The 12,330-nt window shown below is 41.7% G+C and overlaps 9 non-coding genes across 9 annotated transcripts; all 9 read left to right on the top strand.

Annotated features, from left to right (window-relative positions):
- Positions 1–1,038: 1,038 nt before the first annotated feature.
- trnag-gcc (transfer RNA glycine (anticodon GCC)) lies at positions 1,039–1,109 on the top strand. Its single transcript has one exon. It is a non-coding gene; the product is annotated as a tRNA-Gly (tRNA).
- A 1,351-nt stretch (positions 1,110–2,460) lies between these two features.
- On the top strand, positions 2,461–2,531 carry trnag-gcc (transfer RNA glycine (anticodon GCC)). The gene has a single exon. It is a non-coding gene; the product is annotated as a tRNA-Gly (tRNA).
- A 1,351-nt stretch (positions 2,532–3,882) lies between these two features.
- On the top strand, positions 3,883–3,953 carry trnag-gcc (transfer RNA glycine (anticodon GCC)). Its single transcript has one exon. It is a non-coding gene; the product is annotated as a tRNA-Gly (tRNA).
- A 1,351-nt stretch (positions 3,954–5,304) lies between these two features.
- Positions 5,305–5,375, top strand: trnag-gcc (transfer RNA glycine (anticodon GCC)). The gene has a single exon. It is a non-coding gene; the product is annotated as a tRNA-Gly (tRNA).
- Positions 5,376–6,726: 1,351 nt separating this feature from the next.
- trnag-gcc (transfer RNA glycine (anticodon GCC)) lies at positions 6,727–6,797 on the top strand. The gene has a single exon. It is a non-coding gene; the product is annotated as a tRNA-Gly (tRNA).
- A 1,350-nt stretch (positions 6,798–8,147) lies between these two features.
- Positions 8,148–8,218, top strand: trnag-gcc (transfer RNA glycine (anticodon GCC)). The gene has a single exon. It is a non-coding gene; the product is annotated as a tRNA-Gly (tRNA).
- A 1,351-nt stretch (positions 8,219–9,569) lies between these two features.
- On the top strand, positions 9,570–9,640 carry trnag-gcc (transfer RNA glycine (anticodon GCC)). The gene has a single exon. It is a non-coding gene; the product is annotated as a tRNA-Gly (tRNA).
- A 1,328-nt stretch (positions 9,641–10,968) lies between these two features.
- On the top strand, positions 10,969–11,039 carry trnag-gcc (transfer RNA glycine (anticodon GCC)). Its single transcript has one exon. It is a non-coding gene; the product is annotated as a tRNA-Gly (tRNA).
- Positions 11,040–12,073: 1,034 nt separating this feature from the next.
- Positions 12,074–12,144, top strand: trnag-gcc (transfer RNA glycine (anticodon GCC)). The gene has a single exon. It is a non-coding gene; the product is annotated as a tRNA-Gly (tRNA).
- The last annotated feature ends 186 nt before the right edge of the window (positions 12,145–12,330 follow it).

Below are 12,330 nucleotides of genomic sequence, written 5' to 3' on the forward strand. Positions count from 1 at the left end.
TGGAGTAACCCTAGATTGTAAACTGTCATGGTTTTCAGACCTCGCCAGTGACTGTTACTTGTAAATGAGTCTTAGGGCTAGAGCGGAAGCCAAATTCCTTTTGGACCTTGTGTACATTTTTACTAAGGACATGCCACTGACTTTGAGTAAAGCCATGTGTATGCGGATGACTCTACACTATACAAGTCAGCTACTAAAGCGACTGAAATGACTGCAACACTCAACAAAGAGCTGCAGTTAGTTTCAGAGTGGGTAGCAAGGAGTAAGTTAGCCCTAAATATTTATAAAACTAAAAGCATTGTATTTGGAACAAAACACTCACTAAACCCTTAAGCTCAACTAAATCTTGTAATAAGTCACGTGGAAATTGAGCAAGTTGAGATGACTAAACTGCTTGGAGTAACCCTAGATTGTAAACTGTCATGGTTTTCAGACCTCGCCAGTGACTGTTACTTGATTTGATTTGATTTGTTACTTGTAAAAGAGTCTTAGGGCTAGAGCGGAAGCCAAATTCCTTTTGGACCTTGTGTACATTTTTACTAACGACATGCCACTGACTTTGAGTAAAGCCATGTGTATGCGGATGACTCTACACTATACACGTCAGCTACTACAGCGACTGAAATGACTGAAAGCATTGTATTTGGAACAAAACACTCACTAAACCCTAAAGCTCAACTAAATCTTGTAATAAGTCACGTGGAAATTGAGCAAGTTGAGATGACTAAACTGCTTGGAGTAACCCTAGATTGTAAACTGTCATGGTCAAAACATATTGACGCAGTAGTAGCTAAGACAGGGAGAAGTCTGTCTATAATAAAGCGATGCTCTACCTTCTTAACAACACTATCAACAAGGCAGGTCCTACAGTTTTGTTGCACCTTGACTACTGTTTGAGGAGTACTGTTTGACCGGAAAATCGGGCACAACTGAGTTTGAGAAATTCCTTGTTCCCTGACAATGGTGTTCTTCTGTTTATAGTCACTCCACCTACTCGCATTGTTTGAGACCGGGAACCCCCTTTAATACTCTGTCTAAGCATTGGTGGTTCAGTGGTAGAATTCTCGCCTGCCACGCGGGAGGCCCGGGTTCGATTCCCGGCCAATGCATGTTTCATTTTAGGGCGGCAGGTAGTGTTTTCAGACCTCGCCAGTGACTGTTACTTGTAAATGAGTCTTAGGGCTAGAGCGGAAGCCAAATTCCTTTTGGACCTTGTGTACATTTTTACTAAGGACATGCCACTGACTTTGAGTAAAGCCATGTGTATGCGGATGACTCTACACTATACAAGTCAGCTACTACAGCGACTGAAATGACTGAAAGCATTGTATTTGGAACAAAACACTCACTAAACCCTAAAGCTCAACTAAATCTTGTAATAAGTCACGTGGAAATTGAGCAAGTTGAGATGACTAAACTGCTTGGAGTAACCCTAGATTGTAAACTGTCATGGTTTTCAGACCTCGCCAGTGACTGTTACTTGTAAATGAGTCTTAGGGCTAGAGCGGAAGCCAAATTCCTTTTGGACCTTGTGTACATTTTTACTAAGGACATGCCACTGACTTTGAGTAAAGCCATGTGTATGCGGATGACTCTACACTATACAAGTCAGCTACTAAAGCGACTGAAATGACTGCAACACTCAACAAAGAGCTGCAGTTAGTTTCAGAGTGGGTAGCAAGGAGTAAGTTAGCCCTAAATATTTATAAAACTAAAAGCATTGTATTTGGAACAAAACACTCACTAAACCCTTAAGCTCAACTAAATCTTGTAATAAGTCACGTGGAAATTGAGCAAGTTGAGATGACTAAACTGCTTGGAGTAACCCTAGATTGTAAACTGTCATGGTTTTCAGACCTCACCAGTGACTGTTACTTGATTTGATTTGATTTGTTACTTGTAAAAGAGTCTTAGGGCTAGAGCGGAAGCCAAATTCCTTTTGGACCTTGTGTACATTTTTACTAACGACATGCCACTGACTTTGAGTAAAGCCATGTGTATGCGGATGACTCTACACTATACACGTCAGCTACTACAGCGACTGAAATGACTGAAAGCATTGTATTTGGAACAAACCACTCACTAAACCCTAAAGCTCAACTAAATCTTGTAATAAGTCACGTGGAAATTGAGCAAGTTGAGATGACTAAACTGCTTGGAGTAACCCTAGATTGTAAACTGTCATGGTCAAAACATATTGACGCAGTAGTAGCTAAGACAGGGAGAAGTCTGTCTATAATAAAGCGATGCTCTACCTTCTTAACAACACTATCAACAAGGCAGGTCCTACAGTTTTGTTGCACCTTGACTACTGTTTGAGGAGTACTGTTTGACCGGAAAATCGGGCACAACTGAGTTTGAGAAATTCCTTGTTCCCTGACAATGGTGTTCTTCTGTTTATAGTCACTCCACCTACTCGCATTGTTTGAGACCGGGAACCCCCTTTAATACTCTGTCTAAGCATTGGTGGTTCAGTGGTAGAATTCTCGCCTGCCACGCGGGAGGCCCGGGTTCGATTCCCGGCCAATGCATGTTTCATTTTAGGGCGGCAGGTAGTGTTTTCAGACCTCGCCAGTGACTGTTACTTGTAAATGAGTCTTAGGGCTAGAGCGGAAGCCAAATTCCTTTTGGACCTTGTGTACATTTTTACTAAGGACATGCCACTGACTTTGAGTAAAGCCATGTGTATGCGGATGACTCTACACTATACAAGTCAGCTACTACAGCGACTGAAATGACTGAAAGCATTGTATTTGGAACAAAACACTCACTAAACCCTAAAGCTCAACTAAATCTTGTAATAAGTCACGTGGAAATTGAGCAAGTTGAGATGACTAAACTGCTTGGAGTAACCCTAGATTGTAAACTGTCATGGTTTTCAGACCTCGCCAGTGACTGTTACTTGTAAATGAGTCTTAGGGCTAGAGCGGAAGCCAAATTCCTTTTGGACCTTGTGTACATTTTTACTAAGGACATGCCACTGACTTTGAGTAAAGCCATGTGTATGCGGATGACTCTACACTATACAAGTCAGCTACTAAAGCGACTGAAATGACTGCAACACTCAACAAAGAGCTGCAGTTAGTTTCAGAGTGGGTAGCAAGGAGTAAGTTAGCCCTAAATATTTATAAAACTAAAAGCATTGTATTTGGAACAAAACACTCACTAAACCCTTAAGCTCAACTAAATCTTGTAATAAGTCACGTGGAAATTGAGCAAGTTGAGATGACTAAACTGCTTGGAGTAACCCTAGATTGTAAACTGTCATGGTTTTCAGACCTCGCCAGTGACTGTTACTTGATTTGATTTGATTTGTTACTTGTAAAAGAGTCTTAGGGCTAGAGCGTAAGCCAAATTCCTTTTGGACCTTGTGTACATTTTTACTAACGACATGCCACTGACTTTGAGTAAAGCCATGTGTATGCGGATGACTCTACACTATACACGTCAGCTACTACAGCGACTGAAATGACTGAAAGCATTGTATTTGGAACAAAACACTCACTAAACCCTAAAGCTCAACTAAATCTTGTAATAAGTCACGTGGAAATTGAGCAAGTTGAGATGACCAAAATGCTTGGAGTAACCCTAGATTGTAAACTGTCATGGTCAAAACATATTGACGCAGTAGTAGCTAAGACAGGGAGAAGTCTGTCTATAATAAAGCGATGCTCTACCTTCTTAACAACACTATCAACAAGGCAGGTCCTACAGTTTTGTTGCACCTTGACTACTGTTTGAGGAGTACTGTTTGACCGGAAAATCGGGCACAACTGAGTTTGAGAAATTCCTTGTTCCCTGACAATGGTGTTCTTCTGTTTATAGTCACTCCACCTACTCGCATTGTTTGAGACCGGGAACCCCCTTTAATACTCTGTCTAAGCATTGGTGGTTCAGTGGTAGAATTCTCGCCTGCCACGCGGGAGGCCCGGGTTCGATTCCCGGCCAATGCATGTTTCATTTTAGGGCGGCAGGTAGTGTTTTCAGACCTCGCCAGTGACTGTTACTTGTAAATGAGTCTTAGGGCTAGAGCGGAAGCCAAATTCCTTTTGGACCTTGTGTACATTTTTACTAAGGACATGCCACTGACTTTGAGTAAAGCCATGTGTATGCGGATGACTCTACACTATACAAGTCAGCTACTACAGCGACTGAAATGACTGAAAGCATTGTATTTGGAACAAAACACTCACTAAACCCTAAAGCTCAACTAAATCTTGTAATAAGTCACGTGGAAATTGAGCAAGTTGAGATGACTAAACTGCTTGGAGTAACCCTAGATTGTAAACTGTCATGGTTTTCAGACCTCGCCAGTGACTGTTACTTGTAAATGAGTCTTAGGGCTAGAGCGGAAGCCAAATTCCTTTTGGACCTTGTGTACATTTTTACTAAGGACATGCCACTGACTTTGAGTAAAGCCATGTGTATGCGGATGACTCTACACTATACAAGTCAGCTACTAAAGCGACTGAAATGACTGCAACACTCAACAAAGAGCTGCAGTTAGTTTCAGAGTGGGTAGCAAGGAGTAAGTTAGCCCTAAATATTTATAAAACTAAAAGCATTGTATTTGGAACAAAACACTCACTAAACCCTTAAGCTCAACTAAATCTTGTAATAAGTCACGTGGAAATTGAGCAAGTTGAGATGACTAAACTGCTTGGAGTAACCCTAGATTGTAAACTGTCATGGTTTTCAGACCTCGCCAGTGACTGTTACTTGATTTGATTTGATTTGTTACTTGTAAAAGAGTCTTAGGGCTAGAGCGTAAGCCAAATTCCTTTTGGACCTTGTGTACATTTTTACTAACGACATGCCACTGACTTTGAGTAAAGCCATGTGTATGCGGATGACTCTACACTATACACGTCAGCTACTACAGCGACTGAAATGACTGAAAGCATTGTATTTGGAACAAAACACTCACTAAACCCTAAAGCTCAACTAAATCTTGTAATAAGTCACGTGGAAATTGAGCAAGTTGAGATGACCAAAATGCTTGGAGTAACCCTAGATTGTAAACTGTCATGGTCAAAACATATTGACGCAGTAGTAGCTAAGACAGGGAGAAGTCTGTCTATAATAAAGCGATGCTCTACCTTCTTAACAACACTATCAACAAGGCAGGTCCTACAGTTTTGTTGCACCTTGACTACTGTTTGAGGAGTACTGTTTGACCGGAAAATCGGGCACAACTGAGTTTGAGAAATTCCTTGTTCCCTGACAATGGTGTTCTTCTGTTTATAGTCACTCCACCTACTCGCATTGTTTGAGACCGGGAACCCCCTTTAATACTCTGTCTAAGCATTGGTGGTTCAGTGGTAGAATTCTCGCCTGCCACGCGGGAGGCCCGGGTTCGATTCCCGGCCAATGCATGTTTCATTTTAGGGCGGCAGGTAGTGTTTTCAGACCTCGCCAGTGACTGTTACTTGTAAATGAGTCTTAGGGCTAGAGCGGAAGCCAAATTCCTTTTGGACCTTGTGTACATTTTTACTAAGGACATGCCACTGACTTTGAGTAAAGCCATGTGTATGCGGATGACTCTACACTATACAAGTCAGCTACTACAGCGACTGAAATGACTGAAAGCATTGTATTTGGAACAAAACACTCACTAAACCCTAAAGCTCAACTAAATCTTGTAATAAGTCACGTGGAAATTGAGCAAGTTGAGATGACTAAACTGCTTGGAGTAACCCTAGATTGTAAACTGTCATGGTTTTCAGACCTCGCCAGTGACTGTTACTTGTAAATGAGTCTTAGGGCTAGAGCGGAAGCCAAATTCCTTTTGGACCTTGTGTACATTTTTACTAAGGACATGCCACTGACTTTGAGTAAAGCCATGTGTATGCGGATGACTCTACACTATACAAGTCAGCTACTAAAGCGACTGAAATGACTGCAACACTCAACAAAGAGCTGCAGTTAGTTTCAGAGTGGGTAGCAAGGAGTAAGTTAGCCCTAAATATTTATAAAACTAAAAGCATTGTATTTGGAACAAAACACTCACTAAACCCTTAAGCTCAACTAAATCTTGTAATAAGTCACGTGGAAATTGAGCAAGTTGAGATGACTAAACTGCTTGGAGTAACCCTAGATTGTAAACTGTCATGGTTTTCAGACCTCACCAGTGACTGTTACTTGATTTGATTTGATTTGTTACTTGTAAAAGAGTCTTAGGGCTAGAGCGGAAGCCAAATTCCTTTTGGACCTTGTGTACATTTTTACTAACGACATGCCACTGACTTTGAGTAAAGCCATGTGTATGCGGATGACTCTACACTATACACGTCAGCTACTACAGCGACTGAAATGACTGAAAGCATTGTATTTGGAACAAAACACTCACTAAACCCTAAAGCTCAACTAAATCTTGTAATAAGTCACGTGGAAATTGAGCAAGTTGAGATGACTAAACTGCTTGGAGTAACCCTAGATTGTAAACTGTCATGGTCAAAACATATTGACGCAGTAGTAGCTAAGACAGGGAGAAGTCTGTCTATAATAAAGCGATGCTCTACCTTCTTAACAACACTATCAACAAGGCAGGTCCTACAGTTTTGTTGCACCTTGACTACTGTTTGAGGAGTACTGTTTGACCGGAAAATCGGGCACAACTGAGTTTGAGAAATTCCTTGTTCCCTGACAATGGTGTTCTTCTGTTTATAGTCACTCCACCTACTCGCATTGTTTGAGACCGGGAACCCCCTTTAATACTCTGTCTAAGTATTGGTGGTTCAGTGGTAGAATTCTCGCCTGCCACGCGGGAGGCCCGGGTTCGATTCCCGGCCAATGCATGTTTCATTTTAGGGCGGCAGGTAGTGTTTTCAGACCTCGCCAGTGACTGTTACTTGTAAATGAGTCTTAGGGCTAGAGCGGAAGCCAAATTCCTTTTGGACCTTGTGTACATTTTTACTAAGGACATGCCACTGACTTTGAGTAAAGCCATGTGTATGCGGATGACTCTACACTATACAAGTCAGCTACTACAGCGACTGAAATGACTGAAAGCATTGTATTTGGAACAAAACACTCACTAAACCCTAAAGCTCAACTAAATCTTGTAATAAGTCACGTGGAAATTGAGCAAGTTGAGATGACTAAACTGCTTGGAGTAACCCTAGATTGTAAACTGTCATGGTTTTCAGACCTCGCCAGTGACTGTTACTTGTAAATGAGTCTTAGGGCTAGAGCGGAAGCCAAATTCCTTTTGGACCTTGTGTACATTTTTACTAAGGACATGCCACTGACTTTGAGTAAAGCCATGTGTATGCGGATGACTCTACACTATACAAGTCAGCTACTAAAGCGACTGAAATGACTGCAACACTCAACAAAGAGCTGCAGTTAGTTTCAGAGTGGGTAGCAAGGAGTAAGTTAGCCCTAAATATTTATAAAACTAAAAGCATTGTATTTGGAACAAAACACTCACTAAACCCTTAAGCTCAACTAAATCTTGTAATAAGTCACGTGGAAATTGAGCAAGTTGAGATGACTAAACTGCTTGGAGTAACCCTAGATTGTAAACTGTCATGGTTTTCAGACCTCGCCAGTGACTGTTACTTGATTTGATTTGATTTGTTACTTGTAAAAGAGTCTTAGGGCTAGAGCGTAAGCCAAATTCCTTTTGGACCTTGTGTACATTTTTACTAACGACATGCCACTGACTTTGAGTAAAGCCATGTGTATGCGGATGACTCTACACTATACACGTCAGCTACTACAGCGACTGAAATGACTGAAAGCATTGTATTTGGAACAAAACACTCACTAAACCCTAAAGCTCAACTAAATCTTGTAATAAGTCACGTGGAAATTGAGCAAGTTGAGATGACCAAAATGCTTGGAGTAACCCTAGATTGTAAACTGTCATGGTCAAAACATATTGACGCAGTAGTAGCTAAGACAGGGAGAAGTCTGTCTATAATAAAGCGATGCTCTACCTTCTTAACAACACTATCAACAAGGCAGGTCCTACAGTTTTGTTGCACCTTGACTACTGTTTGAGGAGTACTGTTTGACCGGAAAATCGGGCACAACTGAGTTTGAGAAATTCCTTGTTCCCTGACAATGGTGTTCTTCTTTTTTAGCCACTCCACCTACTCGCATTGTTTGAGGCCGGGAACCCCCTTTAATACTCTGTCTAAGCATTGGTGGTTCAGTGGTAGAATTCTCGCCTGCCACGCGGGAGGCCCGGGTTCGATTCCCGGCCAATGCATGTTTCATTTTAGGGCGGCAGGTAGTGTTTTCAGACCTCGCCAGTGACTGTTACTTGTAAATGAGTCTTAGGGCTAGAGCGGAAGCCAAATTCCTTTTGGACCTTGTGTACATTTTTACTAAGGACATGCCACTGACTTTGAGTAAAGCCATGTGTATGCGGATGACTCTACACTATACAAGTCAGCTACTACAGCGACTGAAATGACTGAAAGCATTGTATTTGGAACAAAACACTCACTAAACCCTAAAGCTCAACTAAATCTTGTAATAAGTCACGTGGAAATTGAGCAAGTTGAGATGACTAAACTGCTTGGAGTAACCCTAGATTGTAAACTGTCATGGTTTTCAGACCTCGCCAGTGACTGTTACTTGTAAATGAGTCTTAGGGCTAGAGCGGAAGCCAAATTCCTTTTGGACCTTGTGTACATTTTTACTAAGGACATGCCACTGACTTTGAGTAAAGCCATGTGTATGCGGATGACTCTACACTATACAAGTCAGCTACTAAAGCGACTGAAATGACTGCAACACTCAACAAAGAGCTGCAGTTAGCTTCAGAGTGGGTAGCAAGGAGTAAGTTAGCCCTAAATATTTATAAAACTAAAAGCATTGTATTTGGAACAAAACACTCACTAAACCCTTAAGCTCAACTAAATCTTGTAATAAGTCACGTGGAAATTGAGCAAGTTGAGATGACTAAACTGCTTGGAGTAACCCTAGATTGTAAACTGTCATGGTTTTCAGACCTCGCCAGTGACTGTTACTTGATTTGATTTGATTTGTTACTTGTAAAAGAGTCTTAGGGCTAGAGCGGAAGCCAAATTCCTTTTGGACCTTGTGTACATTTTTACTAACGACATGCCACTGACTTTGAGTAAAGCCATGTGTATGCGGATGACTCTACACTATACACGTCAGCTACTACAGCGACTGAAATGACTGAAAGCATTGTATTTGGAACAAAACACTCACTAAACCCTAAAGCTCAACTAAATCTTGTAATAAGTCACGTGGAAATTGAGCAAGTTGAGATGACCAAAATGCTTGGAGTAACCCTAGATTGTAAACTGTCATGGTCAAAACATATTGACGCAGTAGTAGCTAAGACAGGGAGAAGTCTGTCTATAATAAAGCGATGCTCTACCTTCTTAACAACACTATCAACAAGGCAGGTCCTACAGTTTTGTTGCACCTTGACTACTGTTCGAGGAGTACTGTTTGACCGGAAAATCGGGCACAACTGAGTTTGAGAAATTCCTTGTTCCCTGACAATGGTGTTCTTCTTTTTTTAGCCACTCCACCTACTCGCATTGTTTGAGGCCGGGAACCCCCTTTAATACTCTATCTAAGCATTGGTGGTTCAGTGGTAGAATTCTCGCCTGCCACGCGGGAGGCCCGGGTTCGATTCCCGGCCAATGCATGTTTCATTTTAGGGCGGCAGGTAGTGTTTTCAGACCTCGCCAATGACTGTTACTTGTAAAAGAGTCTTAGGGCTAGAGCGGAAGCCAAATTCCTTTTGGACCTTGTGTACATTTTTACTAACGACATGCCACTGACTTTGAGTAAAGCCATGTGTATGCGGATGACTCTACACTATACACGTCAGCTACTACAGCGACTGAAATGACTGAAAGCATTGTATTTGGAACAAAACACTCACTAAACCCTAAAGCTCAACTAAATCTTGTAATAAGTCACGTGGAAATTGAGCAAGTTGAGATGACTAAACTGCTTGGAGTAACCCTAGATTGTAAACTGTCATGGTTTTCAGACCTCGCCAGTGACTGTTACTTGTAAATGAGTCTTAGGGCTAGAGCGGAAGCCAAATTCCTTTTGGACCTTGTGTACATTTTTACTAAGGACATGCCACTGACTTTGAGTAAAGCCATGTGTATGCGGATGACTCTACACTATACAAGTCAGCTACTACAGCGACTGAAATGACTGCAACACTCAACAAAGAGCTGCAGTTAGTTTCAGAGTGGGTAGCAAGGAGTAAGTTAGCCCTAAATATTTATAAAACTAAAAGCATTGTATTTGGAACAAAACACTCACTAAACCCTTAAGCTCAACTAAATCTTGTAATAAGTCACGTGGAAATTGAGCAAGTTGAGATGACTAAACTGCTTGGAGTAACCCTAGATTGTAAACTGTCATGGTTTTCAGACCTCGCCAGTGACTGTTACTTGTAAAAGAGTCTTAGGGCTAGAGCGGAAGCCAAATTCCTTTTGGACCTTGTGTACATTTTTACTAACGACATGCCACTGACTTTGAGTAAAGCCATGTGTATGCGGATGACTCTACACTATACACGTCAGCTACTACAGCGACTGAAATGACTGAAAGCATTGTATTTGGAACAAAACACTCACTAAACCCTAAAGCTCAACTAAATCTTGTAATAAGTCACGTGGAAATTGAGCAAGTTGAGATGACCAAAATGCTTGGAGTAACCCTAGATTGTAAACTGTCATGGTCAAAACATATTGACGCAGTAGTAGCTAAGACAGGGAGAAGTCTGTCTATAATAAAGCGATGCTCTACCTTCTTAACAACACTATCAACAAGGCAGGTCCTACAGTTTTGTTGCACCTTGACTACTGTTTGAGGAGTACTGTTTGACCGGAAAATCGGGCACAACTGAGTTTGAGAAATTCCTTGTTCCCTGACAATGGTGTTCTTCTTTTTTAGCCACTCCACCTACTCGCATTGTTTGAGGCCGGGAACCCCCTTTAATACTCTATCTAAGCATTGGTGGTTCAGTGGTAGAATTCTCGCCTGCCACGCGGGAGGCCCGGGTTCGATTCCCGGCCAATGCATGTTTCATTTTAGGGCGGCAGGTAGTGTTTTCAGACCTCGCCAGTGACTGTTACTTGTAAATGAGTCTTAGGGCTAGAGCGGAAGCCAAATTCCTTTTGGACCTTGTGTACATTTTTACTAAGGACATGCCACTGACTTTGAGTAAAGCCATGTGTATGCGGATGACTCTACACTATACAAGTCAGCTACTAAAGCGACTGAAATGACTGCAACACTCAACAAAGAGCTGCAGTTAGTTTCAGAGTGGGTAGCAAGGAGTAAGTTAGCCCTAAATATTTATAAAACTAAAAGCATTGTATTTGGAACAAAACACTCACTAAACCCTTAAGCTCAACTAAATCTTGTAATAAGTCACGTGGAAATTGAGCAAGTTGAGATGACTAAACTGCTTGGAGTAACCCTAGATTGTAAACTGTCATGGTTTTCAGACCTCGCCAGTGACTGTTACTTGATTTGATTTGATTTGTTACTTGTAAAAGAGTCTTAGGGCTAGAGCGTAAGCCAAATTCCTTTTGGACCTTGTGTACATTTTTACTAACGACATGCCACTGACTTTGAGTAAAGCCATGTGTATGCGGATGACTCTACACTATACACGTCAGCTACTACAGCGACTGAAATGACTGAAAGCATTGTATTTGGAACAAAACACTCACTAAACCCTAAAGCTCAACTAAATCTTGTAATAAGTCACGTGGAAATTGAGCAAGTTGAGATGACCAAAATGCTTGGAGTAACCCTAGATTGTAAACTGTCATGGTCAAAACATATTGACGCAGTAGTAGCTAAGACAGGGAGAAGTCTGTCTATAATAAAGCGATGCTCTACCTTCTTAACAACACTATCAACAAGGCAGGTCCTACAGTTTTGTTGCACCTTGACTACTGTTTGAGGAGTACTGTTTGACCGGAAAATCGGGCACAACTGAGTTTGAGAAATTCCTTGTTCCCTGACAATGGTGTTCTTCTTTTTTTAGCCACTCCACCTACTCGCATTGTTTGAGGCCGGGAACCCCCTTTAACACTATATCTAAGCATTGGTGGTTCAGTGGTAGAATTCTCGCCTGCCACGCGGGAGGCCCGGGTTCGATTCCCGGCCAATGCATGTTTCATTTTAGGGCGGCAGGTAGTGTTTTCAGACCTCGCCAGTGACTGTTACTTGTAAATGAGTCTTAGGGCTAGAGCGGAAGCCAAATTCCTTTTGGACCTTGTGTACATTTTTACTAAGGACATGCCACTGACTTTGAGTAAAGCCATGTGTATGCGGATGACTCTACACTATACAAGTCAG

This window comes from Oncorhynchus kisutch, linkage group LG22 (assembly GCF_002021735.2).
Source record: "Oncorhynchus kisutch isolate 150728-3 linkage group LG22, Okis_V2, whole genome shotgun sequence".
Taxonomy (NCBI): Eukaryota; Metazoa; Chordata; class Actinopteri; order Salmoniformes; family Salmonidae; genus Oncorhynchus; species Oncorhynchus kisutch.